The following is a 16,046-nucleotide window of genomic DNA, read 5'->3' as shown; positions in this document are numbered from 1 at the left end:
TGTTCTTGATGAGTTAAAGGAAATAAGAAGGGAGATTTATGAAATAAAGACATTCGTGTCTAAATCTTTGGAAATTCAGAGGACCCTAATTCGACCTCTTCAGCCAATACAGTCCGTGGGTATTGACACTTATCTCCATGAACTTTATGTCCCGATGGTTGTCGATAACAAGGAGTTCGGGAATGATAAAGAATTTCTCAAAGGAATTGTTGCCTAGCATGTCTTCTTTTTGGATTAGTTGGAAGAATAACTAGAGATTTGAATAGCGAAGATTGTGACTACACATAACTATTTTTGTTTTCATCTTCTTATGATATTTTTTTGGTTTATTGGTTTTAAATTCTAAAAATATTTGGAGGATGATATTATTGCAGTATTAATCTGTTTTGAAGTATTGCAATATTTTTATGGGATATGTATTGTTTGCGTCCGTGAACTTGAAGGTCCCTTATTTTGTCAAAAGTAAAGTCGTTCATGAATTGATATTCGTATTGATGAAAGGACAAATAGACTTTTGACAATTACAAAAGTTATGCATATGCAGTCATTTATTTGATGGAAAATATGATGAAATCTTTTGTTTGACAAGGATAAAGTCTATTATATCGTTATGCAAATAGTGATGGAAAATAGAATAGATCCTTGTATGTTATCCATGGTATTGATCTTCATTGATCCATTTTGTTATGTTTTACCGTGATGGATCCATTGTGTATCTTATGTTGAGCACCTTACAACTATGTCGAATGATATTGGCCGTGTTGGTTGTTCCATGAGATGCTATATGTTGAGCATTCTTGAACTAAATTAATCATCTTGATTGGTTATTTAGTTATTTGCTCCGAAAATCTTCTTTTGTCGAGCAAAATCTTTTGACAATTAAATTGATTACTTAGGTGATTAGTTTGGTTGTGTATTCCAATTAGATTAATTATAGGATCTCTTGTAATTAATCTAGTTGAGTTTTTCATATATTCCACAAGTTCTTGTGTTGAGTATATGAATGGCTATACTAATCATGTTCTATTGGTTGATGTAGTCGTATATTCCGTAAGGTTTTCCTTATGTTGAGTATTTGAACGATTAAGGTAGTCATCTCCGTGTGGTTATCTTAGTCGTAGCTCCGTGAGTTTTCTTATGTTGAGCACAATCAATTAAATTGATCATTTTTGTGGTTTGATTTAGTTGCGTATTCCGATTAAATTAACCATGAGTTTACTTGTGATTAATTTGGTTGAGTTTTGGATATAGAAAATCATTTCCATGGTTTTTGGTGTCCAATTAAAAAAATCCTTCTTTTCTTTCGAAATTAAGGTTGCTCTTGTTGTTCTTTCGGGAATGACATCAAATGGGGGAGAGTTCTTTTGAACTTGTGCTTAATGGTAATATCTTGCGGGGTGTGCGGCTGTGGGATTTTATAGGGGTTATCTTGTATCTTAAAACTCCTTGATGAATGCATTTAGCTTCGGCTTTATGATTGCATCTAAATTAAGTTGGTATGTATTTTTTTCTTTTAGTCTATGAAATGTCTCTTGTGGAAATTTCATTATGATCCCGTTCTTTACCTTTGCCAATTTTATTGACAAAAAGGGGGAGAAATAATATAGTTCACACTACAAATACATATGGTTTTCGGATCATTGTGTAAGGGGGAGTGGTTTCCATGATCGAGATGGAGTATTGACTAAGGGGGAGTGATACATATCACCATAGTATTGTTGTTAAAGTCGTGATGCAATTGGACTTTGATGTTACATAATGATACTATGACATTGTATAATAATGATCGGCAATCTCGATTTCTCTCATTGTTATAGCTACGGATCTTCAACAACGGTGGTGCTAAACTTACAACCTTTTGGATCATTGGAGTACTTGGAAGGACGAAGATTTCAAGGAACGTTGAAGATTAGACTATGGAATAGGAGACACTAAAGTTTATCTTTTTTGTATTCCATTGTATTAATAGTTTTGTCACTAAAATTGACAAAGGGGGAGATTGTTAGAGCATAGCTCGGTCGACCTCGCATGCGTTGCTATATCAAGCATGTTTTTCAATGTTAGTGATCAAAATTATGAGTCTTGATTTCTAGTCTATTATAGCTAAGTCTCGGACTAGGATAGAAAAGTGTAGTTGAGCTCAAGGACTTCATGGCGATTCATCATACAACGACGAAGATCTACTCAAGAAACCGTGGAACTTCATCAATAAAAAGGTATGTGGAGACTTGAACTTATCTATCACTCAAAAGTCTATCTATTCTATCTCCCACTTCTTATGAGACAAAAAGTCGTATGCTATATAGACTAGATCATACACATTTGACATTTCGAGCTGAGTATTCACTACTTATCTTTTTCTCGAAATCGTGTGTTGGTAAAGCGTTTCGCTTTGATCAAGTTTATCTTCACCTAGTGATGAAAGTCATGAAAAGTTTCAATTACTTTGAGAATTGCTCTGACGTGAAACGGTCTGTGAATAACGGCTATATAACGTCCTCTGAGAATGTCTCAATGATTGGAATGAGAGTTTAGATAACATAACCATGTATTCCTTAATCCGAAATTTTCGAACTTTGTTGATTGAGAGAAACCATAGGAATTGGCTTTGCCAAGTCCGCGAACCCAGTCCGCGAACTCAGTCCGCGAGCTGACGGAAGTTCTCTTACCGAGAATTTCTGTTGGGATTTTCCAAAAACTCGTTTGCGTGTTTAGTCCGCGAACCTAGTCCGCGAACTGGCGGAAGTCTCTTTGTCGAGATTTTCTACTGAGTTTGGAAAACTCTTCCGGTTGCGTTAAGTCCGCGAACTTGTTTGTGAGCTTAAGTGGTTGTGATCTAAAGATGTGCTCTGAACATGAAACTTAAATTACTAAGGAATGCTTTATGCATTCCGTGGCTATAAAGTTCATGAGACGATTCATCGAATCGAATCATCTTTGTTTCGATTGTGTCTTGTGTAGTTACATAAGATCTCATAGAAATTGAACAACTCTCTAACTAGTTCATTTGAGTCAATTGAACTAGTTATGGTGAAGAAGAACTAGGTTAATATGAGTTGCTCATATGGTTAACCTTTTGGGTTACTATGTTGAACCAACATACACGTACACGTCTGGGCATGGTTTTCACATACCCAGTAAACGTCTACCCAAGTGTGTGTTACAAGCTAAGTTTTCGATCTAACGGTTGAGAAATATTAGCTTGAATCTAAATCAGGTTTTCATCTAACGGTGAATATGGATTGCTTTGTAACTAAGGAAAAACCCTGAATTGAAGGCTATATAAAGGAGACATCTAGCATTGTGCAAAACTAATCCCCACACGTCTATGTGATACTAGTGCGCTCGCTAGAGTCGATTCTCCTTTAACCTTTGGTTTTCTTCTCTTAAACCAGGTTAACGACTTAAAGACTTCATTGGGATTGTGAAGCCAGACCGATACTACTTTTATCCTAGTTGTGTGATTTGATCTTGCATCTTCTATCGTATGAGTACAATCTTTGATTGGCTAGATATTGTGAGAGTTCTCTGATAGGAAAAATAAAGAAGTCACAAACATCTTCGTCTCACTGTTTGTGATTCCTCGACAAACCGCTTGTGTAGTCAAGAAGGATTGTTGAGAGGTGATTGATTAATCTAGGCTGTTCTTCAGGAATATAAGACCGGATTATCAATTGGTTCTTGTTCACCTTGATTTTATATCTTAAGACGGAACAAAACCTAGGGTTTTTCTGTGGGAGACAGATTTATCCTTTAATAGACTTTTCTGTGTGAGATAGATTTGTTTATTATCAAGTCTGCGATTTTGGGTTGCAGAAACTCTTGGTTGTGGGTGAGATCAGCTAAGGGAATCAAGTGTGCAGTATCCTGTTGGGATCAGAGGCGTAGGAGTACAACTGTACCTTGGATCGGTGGGAGACTGATTGGGGTTCAATTATAGTCCAGTCCGAAGTTAGCTTGGAGTAGGCTAGTGTCTATAGCGGCTTAATACAGTGTGTATTCAATCTGGACTAGGTCCCGGGGTTTTTCTGCATTTGCAGTTTCCTCGTTAACAAAATTTCTGGTGTATGTGTTATTTCTTTTCCGCATTATATTTTATATAATTGAAATAATACAGGTTGTGCGTTAAGATCGTCAATTGGAAGTCCAACCTTTGGTTGTTGATTGATACTGATTGATCCTTGGATATTGGTCTTTGGTACCGTCCTAGTTATCTCTCTTTGATAAAGACTTGCAGATTTCCATTTGCTTGAGTAAAGATCAAATCGAGAGATTGAGATATTAACTCTTTGATATATCTTTTATTGATTGAGTCTAACTGTCTAGTTGATTCTCATAAAAAGTATATTGGAGTTTGTCCATACAGATTGTTAAGCGAAATATTGGGTGGTGTTGTTAGACCCCCGCTTTTTCAGAGTTCTTAATTGAACTTGTGCTTAATTGCCAAATCCTTGTGGGGAGTGTGGCTGTGGAATATTATAGGGGTTATATTGTATCTTTATAAACTCCTTGATGAATGCATTTAGTTTCGACTATATGATTGCATCTAAAAAAATTGATATGTGCTTTTCTTTTGGTCATGAAGTATCTCTATGGAAATTTCATTAGGATCCCACTAATTTTCGTACCTTTGCCAATTTTATTGACAAAAGGGGGAGAATTAATGTGTAGTTCATAATACAAATACATTTGGTTTTCGGATCATTATGTAAGGGGGAATGGTTTTCATGTGAGATGAAGTATTGACTGGGGGAGTAATACATATCACCATAGTATTGTTGTCGAAGTTGTGATACAATTGTACTTTGATGCTGTGTAATAATACTATGACACTATGTAACAATGATTGTGAGTTATTGTTTTCTCATTGTTATAGCTACGGATCTTCGACAACGATGATGCTGAGTTGAACACATTTAAAATCATTGGAGTACTTGGAAGTGACGAAGATTTCGAGTAATGTTGAAGAACCAAGGAGATCAAGCATTTGGGTAAGAAGCTACAAAGTTTATTTATTTTGTATTCCATATGTATTGATAGTTTTGTCATTAAAATTGACAAAGGGGGAGATTTTTAGAGCATTGCTTGGTCGAACTCGCAAGCGTTGCTATCTCAAGCTTGTTTGTCAAGTTTAGTTGTCAAAATTATAAGTATTGATTTCTAGTCTACTTATAGATAAGTCCCGGATTAGGATAGTAAGTGTAGTTGAGACTTAGACTCCACGACGTTCATCGATTGAAGACGAAGAACTACTCAAGGGAACTTGTGGAACTTCATGAACAAAAGGTATATGGAGACTTGAACTTATCTATCACTCAAAAGTCTATCTACTATATATCCTATTTAAGACAAAAGTCGTATTGCTATATAAACTTCAATTATACACATTTGCTATTTCGAGCCGAGTTTATCTCGCCTATCTATTTCTAGGGATATGTGTTGGTAAGCTTTCTCTTTAGCCAAGTTCATCTTTACTCGTGACGAAAGTCATGTTGATTATTTTAATAACTTGAAAATCGCTTTGATGAAAATAGTTTGTGAATAACAACTATTTTAACATCCTCTAAGAAAGTTTCAATGATTGAAATGAGAGTTTAAAATAAGTAACCATCTTTGGATATAAACATAGTGTGTTCTCACATTTGTGTAAAAGTCCAAAATCGGGAACCCAAAGTATGCGTACCCGTACGCGTACTGGCGGTTGCTGGAAATCGGGGTAAGTATGCGTACTTGTACGCATACTGGCGGAAGTTTCACGTCCGTGAATTTCTGCTGGAGTTTGAAAGTGAAAAAAAAAATCAATCTGGTTACTTAAGTATGCATACCCGTTTGCATACTTAGGTAGGTTACTTTCTAAAATCGGTTTGTTCATGAACTAAAACATTTATATAATAAGGAATGCAATCTTTGCAAACCGTGGCTATAATGTTCATAAATCGATTAGAGTGAATCAAAACCGATTTTGTTTTGATTGTATCTTGTATACTTCCATGAGATCTAAGCAATTGAACAACTCTCAAGCTAGTTCATCTGAGTCATTTGAACTAGTTATGGAAAAGATGAATAAGGTTGATATGAAAGTGCTCATATGGATAACCATTGGTTGACTATTGTTGAACCAACTAAGTGTACACGTTTAGGTACGGTTACTCAAACCTAAATGAAGTTACATTTCATTTGTGTATAACAAGCTAAGTACGATCTAAGGGTTGAAAGATATCAGCTTGAATCCAATCAGTTTTTCATCTAACGGTGAATATTGAATGCTTTGTTACCAAGGTAACTTAGATTGCAAACCCTGATTTGAAATCTATATAAAGAAGAACTCTACCAACTGGGAAACCTAATCCCCACACCTCTTGAGTGATACTAGTTGCGACTAGAGTTGATTCTCCTTTAACCTTAGGTTTTTCACGAAACCATGTAGGTTAACGACTTAAAGACTTCATTGGGATTGTGAAGCCAGACCCAACTATTTCTCTGTAGTTGCATGATCTGATCTTGATGTTTCTATCGTGATTGAGTACAATCGTAAGATTGGCTTGAGATTTATATCTCCGATAGGCAAGATAGAAAAGTAATCACAAACACCTTCGTCTCATCGTTTGTGATTCCACAATATCTTGTTTCGTTAATCGATTAAGATTATTGTGAGGTGATTGATAATTCTAGGTTGTTCTTCGGGAATATAAGTCCGGGTTATCAATTGATCATGTTCACCTTGATTTATCAAAAGACGGAACAAAAACTCGTAGGTATATCCATGGGAGACAAATTTATCTATTCAATAGACTTTTCTGTGTGATACATATTTGTTTATCAAGTTTTTGACTTTGGGTCGTAGCAACTCTTAGTTGTGGGTGAGATCATCTAAGGGAATCAAGTGCGTAGTATCATGCTGGGATCAGAGACGTAAGGAGCACGACTGTACCATGAATCAGTAAGAGATTGATTAGGGTTCAACTACATTCCATACCGAAGTTAGATTTGTAGTAGGCTACTGTCTGTAGCGGCTTAATACAGTGTGGTGTTCAAATCTGTACTAGGTCCCGGGGTTTTTCTGTATTTGCGGTTTCCTCGTTAACAAAACTTCTGGTGTCTGTATTATTTCTTTTCTGCATTATATTTTGTTATATAATTGAAATATCACAGGTTGTGCGTTTAATCGATCAATTGGTAAATCCAACCTTTGGTTGTTGATTGAAATTGATTGATCCTTGAACATTGGTCTTTGGTACTGCTCAAGTTATCTCTCTTATATTCAATCAGGCTCGCAAATTATTATTTGTTTGATTGTGGATTGAATTGAGAGATTGAGATATAACTCTTTGATATATTTTTCTTAAGATTGAGTCTAACTGTCTAGTTGATTCTCTTGTAAGTATATTGGAGTTAGTCCATACAGATTGCTAAGCGAAATATTGGGTGAGGTTGTTAGACCCCCGCTTTTTCACTTGAGACTTGAATGTAGTTGAGACCGAATTAACGCTCCAAGAAACTTAGTTACAGGCGTGCTCCTTACCTATCCTTATCCTCGTAAGGTTCTATGCAATTGGATCTCACACTATACTCATCTTTGATCATTGGGTTCATCTAAAGCAGTCCATCAATCTCAAAAATCAAAACTATTGACTAAAAAAAATATTTTGCAACAGTTGCCGGCTAAATGTGCCAGCAAAAAGCTAGTTGCCTAACACAATAGTTATGGTATTGTCATCTTTACTAGTACACGCTTTTGCAAATACTTGGATTCCATGCATATTTGCTGGTCGAGAAATTTTCATTTCTCAGGTCGATCATCTTCCAATGATTGGTTGATCATGGCAAGAGAAAACAATTGGAATAAAAGATCATGACATTGTATAATACCTTCACGAAAAATCTCCTCATTCCTACAACCCAGTAGGATTACCTCCTCTGAATATCCAAATCCTAACCTGATTCCCCATGAGCCCCCAGATAACTCAATTCTATAGATTCATTACACCATAAAACTGGTTAAACTTGGATTTGAAGTAAGAGTTGGGGTGATGAACGAAAGCGTGGTTTGGTAGCAAAAAACGTGACATGGACATTCAAACTTGAAACATTAATTGGACGAACTGGTGTATAAAAGCTCATTGGGTACCCGAACCTTACGAGTATCTAGGTATTTTATCGGGTCCAATTCTCGTTTAACTAAACTTCAAACTGGATCTGAAACCGTTAAAAACATGACTCACCTTTTTAAATCGAATCTGGTTAAGTCCAATGGTAACCAACCAGACCCATTGACAACCCTAATGTGATTCCAACGATAAAATTGTTGAATCCGTCAAATCATCCCGAAAATTTATCATTTATTAGTGTCGATGTATCTCTTCTATCGTGATTTTATGATTTCACAATGCAGACCCACCACTAAAGCAAGGAAAAGTTGAAAGCCAGCATGGGACGATCTTTAACCATTTAAATCTAACAGCGAATTTTACCAATTTAGTTGATCTCCCAAAAATTACTACATCATTAGTTATCATTCGAAAAATACACTGGTCCTACTCGACATCGTGTGTGTTTTAAAAATCGGCAATCCCCCTAAATTTAGACTTGCTTGGTAGGCTAGAATATCCTGTAAAAATTCACAGTAAATGTGTCAACGCCCATAAAACAATAAAAATCTTAGCAAATTTTTTCCATAAGCAGTAATTTATCTGAAATTTGACTCAATTACCATATTCAATTTCAACATCATCGCTAAGAGTAAAGGCTATGGGTAGTGTCACTCTTTCATTTGAAGGAGTGAACTACCAATTTGCTTTAATTAGAGGCTGCCATGGGTAGTTTTTACCCCACTTCCACCCCAAACACGTTCACACATTCGTTCATGTGAATAGTGGTTGGCAGTGTAACACTGGACAGGGGACTGTCCCGCATTTGAAAAAATAAAAAAAATTGCGTTGGACGGGGGACAGTCCCCTCGTTTATACTGTTTTTTACTATCTTACGGGGGATTGTCCCATGTATATGCTTAAATTCATTTTTCAAGAAAATAACTTTTCCCTCCAATCATTATTTTATTATTAAATTTTGAAATTTTTTGTATAAACGGGGGATGATTACCCGTTTAGTATCCTCTTTCATTTTTAACCATGATAGCTTCACTCTTTCTATTGGAAGAGTACTCTTTCATATGAAAGACAGGGCCGTAGCAAAGTATTTGGGGGCCCTAGGCGAAATTATGGAAATGGAGGCCTATATAAGAAAATTAACTTTTTACTTGTGATTTCATATGAAACATATTATACTCCCAAACAATAAAATTTTCACAAAATTTGGTCAATTAACCCAATAACAATAATTCTTGGGTGAAAAAGACATGTAAAATTTGATACTGTTCAAATGGACGAGAATGTAAAAATAGCCAGAATGTAAACAGTTTCATCCTACCCATTTTCAAATACTTTTTCTTATTTTTAATTTACATCAGGATGCATCCAGTTTCATCATCGCTCTTTTTTAAGTTTAAGACAGGATGAATCCAGCTTCATTCTTGCTATTTTTTTGTGTCCATTTCACCCATACTAATTTTTACTCGTCCATTAGAACTATGTTTTAAAAATATTTGGACAAATGACCCATTTTCCGTAAAATTTTCTACAAAAGATAAGACTAAAAATACAAAGAAAATGGCTAATCACACAAAGATTATGCTTTAAAAAAACACAAAGATTGATCTTCCTTCCCTTTCCCACGCGAAGTTATCAATACAACAGAACCAGAACCATCCCTTGTTTCAAAGAGAGGAGGACGGGTTATTACATTTCATATGATGGTCAGAGACGAATTGAAAGCTACGAAGTGGTAATCCTACCACTGAGGAAAAATAGAGATGCCTCCTATATTACCCATAATATGTGGAAGTATCGAGGTAATTTCATATAGAGTTTGTAATTAATTGTATCTATTATAACAATCTCAATAGACCATATTAAAAGTCTGTTTAATCTTTTTTGTAACAATGTCGTAGGTAAGATTGGATCAACTTTAACTTCAATGGCTGCATGATTTGCAATATTAGCAATATTTACATATGATTCTAAAATGGTATATTTATTTTGATTTGATTATTTAATCTTCCTTCTTTTTTTTTTGGAGCATAATAAAATGTTATTAGAGTTTGCAGATCATACATAAATGTGTGTTGAGTTCAATTGTGTGAGGCGTACGAGACTGTGCAAGGTTGTGAAATCGTAAATGTAACGTAAATCGTTTTTCATATTTTAAGAATCGAATCGTATATTGAATCGTAAATCTAAGATTCATGGTTGATTATTGAATTGTTATATTTGTGGTAAAAAATTAATATAGAGTGGATATGATTAAATAAAATGAAATATATAATGAAGAAACTTATATAGTGAGAAATATACAAATATATTACAAACTCGTAGATTTCACAAAAACAGGACATAGCCCAATGGTTATAGCTAGACTTGTGTGGGCAACAGAACATGAGTTTGAAAAACTCACTAGGTTAGTTTTAGTTAACATTTTCGAATTTAGTATAATTTAACTGGTCAAAACTCTCAGCCAAAGTCAAAAATCGTATCAAATATAGTATCTTACACGATTTCTAGAAGATACTTTTCATAATAACGATCTGAAGCGAAATGAAATAATTTGAAAGCAATCGTACGATCGTATGAGTCAACTTGTGACTCGTACGATTTTTAAAACCATGGGTGTGTGTATGATGTTGAGAGTCGAAGAGCCGAGTATATATACTCGAGAGGTCCTTGTAACAAACTATCATTTCTTATAATCAAAACTGATTCAAACCGTACTGCCGAAATATGGCCATTTTATGAATGTTATCAGACAAAAACCCGAAACTTCGAATAAAGAAGAGAAAATAATAAAACAGTCAAATACAATAGTGAAAGACCAAATTGGTAACTTTAATACTACACTATTAATTTTCTGGCACCAAACGTTAAATCGTATTGGACTACTAGCGTAATAAGCTCAAAATTTGATATTTCTAACGAGGTTTGGTATGTAATTATTGATAGAAAAGAAAGATTTTGATTTGGGACCCCTAGAATATGGGGCCCTAGGCCGTCGCCTAGTTGGCCTATGCTCAACGACGGTCCAGATGAAAGAGTTAGTCTCCAAATGGAGGCTATCCATAGGTGATACTCTAAAGAGCAGTACCAATTTAGACAGAAATGGTATTATTTTGAGCATTGAATCTCTCTAGATTGATACCAACACTAACAAAACCGATACCGCTTTTACGGATCATGAAATTTAAGCTCAATCAAATCTATACTTCTATTTGTTAATTAATTTATTTAGTTCTTTTTGATGTTTGTCGAGTCAAACGACTAGAGATGATATGATCCGAGTCAGACTTGTCAACGAACAAACAGAAAACAGTAACGAGTTTACATCCCCAAACACACCCTTATATACAAAGTTGGCCGTTTCAAAAGAAAACCCTAGTGAGCCGAGGTCCAAAAGCGGCGCTTATTAGGGTTTCTCCCCTCATCTTAAACATATAAATTACTCTTCTCCTGTGTAGTTCCCACATTGTATACTTTCTGCCTCCTCTTTTCTAACTCAAGAATAGATCCTTCTCCAGAGATCAGCCCCTCCTTCTTTGTTTCTATCGTTTTGTTTAGGGTTTATATTGATTAGTAGGAAGAATCCAAGTGATGAAAAGATAACTGCAACAATATGAATTGGAATTAAGATTCCGTGATTCTTAGTATTTAAGTCTCTGATGGTTCTTCCTTTATCTTCATTCAATCTTAATTTATTTTTTTTTGTATTTTTTTTTCTTCCTTTAATCAACATGTGATCTGAGGCAGAGGTGATGAGCAATATATTGGTCCGTGTTTCTGAACAAACAATGTCGATAAACCATAACCACTTCTGATCATCCTCAGATCTGTAATTCAGTATAGTTTTATTATTTTTACATCTGATGATGGAATTTATTTTTATTTTTATTTGATACATAGTTTAGATTGGCATTCAATTGTTATTTTTGTGAGGCTTAGATGATGAACAATATATTGGTCCGTGTTTCTGAATAATCAGTGTCGATAAACCATAACCATTTCTGATCTCCCTCAGATAACTTAGATTTATAGTTAATCTGCTATTTTTTTCTGATTGATTTGTTTCTGATGATATGCATGAGTGTCTGATTCCTGATTAAGAATTGTTATTATTGGAAAATTGAGATTTCTATCTGATGCTCCATGGTGGAATAGTAGCATGAATAATACAATGTAGGCTTAGAGTTGCATCCAGATGTTGGAAGAGATTTAGTTAGTTTCCCAATAGAGCCTTGGAATGTTCTCCATGAATAATACAATGTATAGCTATTTTGTTAATTCTGTAAGATTTTTGAGTATTGAAGGCTTTCATAATCCCGGACAGAACTTGATTTTTTCGTGTTTGTCTGATTCATGGAAAGCCAATAATGATTTGTGGGATGTTTCGCTGATAAATACCTTTTTAATTTAACTCTGGAGGTGTTTTAATAGTAGCTTTCCATACAGTCTTCTTTCTTGGAATTTAAGGTTTTGTAGTACTTTAGGAGAAGGCATATGTCCTTAGAATGTAACCAACTAAATGTATTGAACTGATTAAGAAGAACCCAAAGAACGCTTCTGATGATGTATGTGATCTGAAGGTGAATAATGGATATTGCCTTTTACATTTTATTATTTTGATCTTGTTACCATTTTTATATATAATCGTTGAAATCTTCCAGATTATTTTGATCTTGTTACCATCTGAAGGTGAGTGTATTGTTAAGTAAGCTTTCATTATTATTAAAAAAACATTTGTGAATGATTTCTGGCTCACCTAATGTGTGACTAAATTTTAAGTAGCATTACAAATTTTAAGTAGCATTACAAATTTAGTAATTTAGTCCCGCATTTGTTGAGTAAGAAAAATTATTCAAATAACTTTTTATTTATTATGAAACAATATTTATTTATAAGGGTATGAACAAGAAGGGCAGTTAAACAAGGAGAACAAGAAGGGCCAAAAGAATTAGTTGCATGTGGCCTATGCCCGGCTCTGTCACTTGTTCAATTGGTATTTTGAGTTTATGTATTTTTAGTTTTTCTCTTGGGTTTAGGCAATTAAACAAGGAGAACTAGGAGAGGAATTAAATGAGTTGATGGGTGTCGGGAAGGTTTATCATGTGAAATGAGGAGTTCACATAAGGTCTGTTAATACTCATGTGAAATGAGGAGTTCACATAAGGTCTGTTAATATCCCTCGAAGTCTGCTGCCTCTTGAAATCTATTTAAGCCTTTTAAGATTTGATTTTTTTGGTCTAATATATGTACTCTAATTTTAAGGGTATACTTATGAACAAAGAAGTGAATTAGTCTCGGAAGGTCAAAATAGGCGTTGAGGGCAAACGCTTTAAGGAATTAGTTGCTTGTGGCCTATGCTGGCGGTGGTTGTGAGGTTTTGAGTTTAGTAGTAATCAAGTTTAGTAGTAATCAGTTGTTTAAATCTTATGAATTTGTTAGTTTTCTCTTAGGTTTAGGCAATTATCTCTAATGAATTGGCCAGAAGTTCTTCAGTTGTACCCATCAAAAACTGTGTTTGTAAAATACTAACCAGGATCCTATCGAACTAGAAAAATTATACAAAATTGTAGTTTAGATATGCAACTTTGAGGAGTTGTGTAGTTCAGGTCTGATATATGGTGTTTTTGACCTGGGCAGGAAGTTTGTTGTTTCAAGTGCGGGAGATTTTATTAACAGTTTCATTTGCGTAATTTCCAAAATTTTTGGATCTATATCTGTATAAATTTTTTTTTCCGATTCTTAATGTTGTAGGTATCCCAATTCTGTATAATCAATTCTGTTTTTAATGTATTGGGATGTTTTAGTTCGATGTTAAGACAAGTATATTTATGAATTTTTTTTATTTATAGGATGTGGGACTAAATTTTAGATAATTAAATTTAGAGTTTAGTCCTACATTGACTAAGTGGGAAAAATTATATAAATCAACTCTCTCGTACTTAATTAATCTTAATTACATCAATACCAATACCAGAAAGCCTAACGTAACACTCTTTAAATAACTAAGCATGTGGCAATTCAGCGGGATGATTGAACTATGGCCATGTAACCGAAAAGAATGAGAAAGAGTACGTAGTTACCATCATTTTACTTTACTTTGCATGGTGAGGTGTTTCTCTTCTTTTTTTATTTTTCAGACTCATAAAGATTGATTCCTTGTCTAGTTCCCTGGCAATGATTTTCAGGTCTTGCAATGAATTATAATATAAGGTCTACATAATGTTGTACTTCTGGTTACTTACATTCATGAAACTGTTTATAAAACTTATAATCATTTTTGTCGTTATCACGTTGTTTTTTTTTTTTTTTTTTTTGAAAGGTAGCATCACATCTATCGTGGCAAAATATGCGTCTTGTTTTAATCAATAAACAATTTATCGGTGAACAAAGAGTTAAGTCATTCATGATAAGAATTACACAATTATCAGTAAACAAATGTTTTACTTCATTTAGATGGGTAAACAACGGAACTGTTCACTAACCAAGTTCCAATAAAAATAAGTCTTGTAATAATCTATATTTCAAAATATGAATTCAACAAGAACGAGCCCTGTAGATTTTTTTACGGTTGAGATAATACTATCTAGGTTTTAGATACATACAATCCGGTGAATTTCAATTATAAAGATAAAATAATATAATGCCGAATAGAACTAATACAAACACCCGATATTTTTGTTAACGAGAAAAACTACAATCTTGTAGGAAAATTCCGGGACCTAGTCCAGATTGAACACACATTGAGTTAGTTGTTACACCAATTACATACTACCAGATTTCGATCTAGATGTAATATCTGCTTTAGTTGTATTCGTGCACCTGTAGAACTCCTAGCAGAACACCTATCCTCTTTAGGAATTCCTCTTGTAAACCTTCCAACAGACTCCAATTCTTTTTAGAAGATGCTCTTGAAAATCCTCTAGCAGAATGTTAATTCTCTTTAGAAGATACTCTTCAACAATCAGGGTTTACGGTTTGGTAACCTAATTGATCCTTCCTCACAAGATCACCTAGAAAAATTTAGAGATATGTTGATCTATCAAATCTAGAATTTATGAAAAACACCTAGGAACAGGTTCCATAACTTTAAAAGAATATAGTTTCCCTGTGCTTTACGATCCTCAAGTAAAGTCTTTTTAAAACTCACTCTTGTTCATGATGAACAAAGATATGAAAAACGACCTTATGCAATACATACACAATTTTTCAAGGGATAAGTTTTTTATTTATTTTATGGAACCCTTATTTATAGTGAATGATCAATATTAGGTTGCTTGGAAACAAAGCTACCTTGTTTAAGAAAGGAAACACCAAAGGCTATCATCATTTATTGCATATTTACTAAAATTTTGCTCATGTATATTCAAAAATCAAAACCATACCAAATGCTAACAAGAACCTGCTGGTTGTAATACAATTAGACGTGTTTAAGAGAAACGAATCACCGGACGTTTTGGGAGGGAAATAAAGAAACAAATAGAGATGATCGTTGTTGTCCCTTTACCTTAAACTGAGTCAGCCAATAGACCACCCAATTCTTCCTCCAAAAGCATGAATCGAGGATCCGTTCCAAGCAATTGCACACTAAGGACCACTAATTATGATTGGCCGGATCATAGTAGTCGAGACCATAAATTCAAAATCTTATAGGAAGGATTTGACCAATCTTTACCTCAACAACAACAGCAATTACATTGGGTAGATACAATCTAATCATCCACAATTCATGGTACTAAATCGAGCAATTTCCTCACTAAGTAATCAAGAACCAAACCGGGAGTAGACCAACTTCCTCCCAATTTGCAAGTGCTGCCTATTTACCACAATATACCAGGTTAAATTTCTTCCCACATTGGGTGTCAAAACATGACCATCATTACTGCATATGACAATGGTCTTTCTCCTTTGCTAATACGATTAAAAATCAAAACAGGAAAAGAC

General features: G+C 34.4%; 2 non-coding genes across 2 annotated transcripts; both read left to right on the top strand.

Moving 5' to 3' along the window:
- The first annotated feature begins 11,686 nt into the window (after positions 1–11,686).
- Positions 11,687–11,770, top strand: LOC113341949. Its single transcript, XR_003356260.1, has one exon. It is a non-coding gene; the product is annotated as a small nucleolar RNA Z199 (small nucleolar RNA).
- A 648-nt stretch (positions 11,771–12,418) lies between these two features.
- Positions 12,419–12,553, top strand: LOC113342353. Its single transcript, XR_003356621.1, has one exon. It is a non-coding gene; the product is annotated as a small nucleolar RNA snoR83 (small nucleolar RNA).
- Positions 12,554–16,046: the final 3,493 nt, after the last annotated feature.

Source organism: Papaver somniferum, chromosome 1, assembly GCF_003573695.1.
Source record: "Papaver somniferum cultivar HN1 chromosome 1, ASM357369v1, whole genome shotgun sequence".
Lineage (NCBI taxonomy): Eukaryota > Viridiplantae > Streptophyta > Magnoliopsida > Ranunculales > Papaveraceae > Papaver > Papaver somniferum.
This window is presented reverse-complemented; position numbering and strand designations above follow the sequence as displayed.